At 34.9% G+C, this 2,500-nt stretch overlaps 1 protein-coding gene across 1 annotated transcript in view; it reads left to right on the forward strand.

Annotated features, from left to right (window-relative positions):
* LOC143020347 (clarin-2) overlaps positions 1-2,500 on the forward strand; it is a 132,590-nt gene that overhangs the window by 45,257 nt on the left and 84,833 nt on the right. The gene's annotated exons all lie outside the window — the stretch shown is intronic.

A 2,500-nucleotide genomic window follows, 5' to 3' on the forward strand; every position in this document is an offset into this window, starting at 1 on the left:
AGGTTAGGTTGGGCTAGATTAGGTTGGTTTAGGTTAGGTTAAGTTAGTTTTGGTTAGATTAAAATGGGTTAGGTTAGGTTAGTGCATTCCAAGCGTTAATCTCTATCCGGGATGACCAAAGCAATTGACCACAGTGTAAGGGCTTCCCGGAAAGGAAACGATTGCCCCTCTCCTCACTTGGCAGCCTCTTGGGCCTGGAAGGGTCTGGAAGGTTCTGGAATGGGAATCGGCTTTGAGTTCTCGTTCGTAATGCAGAAAGGTCTCATTTTGGACGCGACCTCCTTGAGATATGGCCTGAGCATATAAGCAATTGTGATTGCCACTTACGAAGTAAAAGCAGAAATAGGAATGAAGAATATGAACCAAAGGAACAAATAAACGAATAGGTAAATATATAGATAAAGGTAATAGATAGACAAATAGATGAACTTATAAATAGAATAAATTGACAGAAATAGATAGATAAACATATAAAGATAATGAATATATAGATAGACAAATCAATAAACAAATAAATAAAAAGAATAAATAAACAGATGAACAAATAAAGAGGTAAATAAAAGAGACATGAAAGGGAGAGTAGATGGAGAAGGTGACCGTCTTGGTAAAGAAAAGGGAAAAGAAAAAAGAAAGAAATGGAAATGCCTTTGCGAACACGCCACTGACGACTTGGGACCCTAAGGGGCTGATTTATATCTCATTTCGGCTGGCCCACACTTGTTCTAGCTCCATCACCCAGAAACAGATTATAAATAAGCGATTAAAAAAAAAAAAATGATTAAAGAATAAGCAAGTACATAAATAGATTCTTGAAGTATATAAATAAATGAATAAATAAACATGAGTATACTGTATAGGCAAATAAATAAATAGATAGGCACATGAATGAAATATGAACACATCATCCAGGAACAGATTATAACAAATAAGCGAATAAATAAACAAATGGTTAAAAGCATAAACAAGTAGATAGAATCTTGAAATAAAAAGATAAATGAATAAATGAACATGAATATATAAACAAATTGGTAAATAGATAGGTACAGGAATGAAAGATGAATAGAGACACATGTAACTAGACGAAAAGTTAGAAAAGTATCGTCAATCCCTTGACCAAACCGGCCCGATCCGGAAACGACATTTTGGCGACTCGATCCCAACGATTACCAACGCGTGCCAAAGAGGGGTACATTTTCATCGGTGGGATTAATTAATTATCACTCAACGATGATCGTTCATGGCTCAGTGATGATAATCGTCAAACGATTGTCTAGAGAACTAATTCTTTGCTTTTGATTAGGGCTGTTTCTCTTCGAGCTGCAAAGTACGAGGCTGATCATTGTTTTAACCGAAGCTATCAACGCGCTTACCCAAATATGATGCCAGTTAGTAGGATGCGCTTCACCCCTTTACCCACCATTGGCTGTGGTAGGCTAATAATCACACTTTCATGTGTGTGTGTGTGTGTCTGTCTGTCTGTCTCTGCCTTTGACTGTCTTCCCTGTCATGTCTCTCTGTCTGTATGCCTCTGTCTGCCTGTCTGTCTATTTATGTTTGTGTTTGCCCCTGTCATATTTCCGTATTAAAATCGTTGTTAAAGACCGTCCTCTTCTTTAATTATCTTGTCAAACTTATTAAACAAATGTCCACTTGCTCTACTCACGAAAATATCGAAGGAATTTACCCGGGAGATGGGTGGAAACAACTTATCATCTGATTTATTAAATTCTCTTTCTCTCTCTCTCTCTCTCTCTCTCTCTCTCTCTCTCTCTCTCTCTCTCTCTCTCTCTCTCTCTCTCTCTCTCTCTCTCTCTCTCTCTCTCTCTCTTTTTACTATATTGTTTTAATCCATTTTCATTCGTTTTTTTATATTCTATTTTGGTTTGGTCTGTTTTTGTTTGAGTGTTGTATATTTGTCGACTTTATTGTATTATTGCATTAGCTTCATTTGAATCAAATTCAGTTTTATTCGATTTCGTCTTATTTAATTTGATTTTTAGTTATTTCATTTTATTTTCATTAATTCAGTTTTATGATTTGTTTTCTTTTGCGGAACGTAAAAGCCAGTGTTTGTTAGTCGACGACAAATAAACCTTTTCCAAAGTGATAACACCCCACTAAATTGATATATTTAGTTGAATTATTTTTATGTAAACACAAGCGATAATTAAGATCAGTATTACTCTTTCAACGACGACAACGACAACAACAGGGTAGCTGCATCCGCTAAATAAAATAATTTGACGAAAATCAACGTCTTTATTTTTATTAGATTTTATGTTATTATATTTTGTCCAGTGAGGACAATGGGTTTCTCCAGTTTGGAGTTAGCCAAAACTAAATCATTAAACTATTCAATAGAGAACTTAAATATAATTTAATATATTGGTTCATGGTTTGGCTTCATCTTTATTTTTACGTATTAGATTTTATGTTATTATATTTTGTCCAGTGAAGACAATGGGTTTCTCCAGTTTGGAGTTAGCCAAAACTAAATCAT

Source organism: Oratosquilla oratoria, chromosome 39, assembly GCF_046742065.1.
Source record: "Oratosquilla oratoria isolate Oo_2021 chromosome 39, ASM4674206v1, whole genome shotgun sequence".
Taxonomy (NCBI): domain Eukaryota; kingdom Metazoa; phylum Arthropoda; class Malacostraca; order Stomatopoda; family Squillidae; genus Oratosquilla; species Oratosquilla oratoria.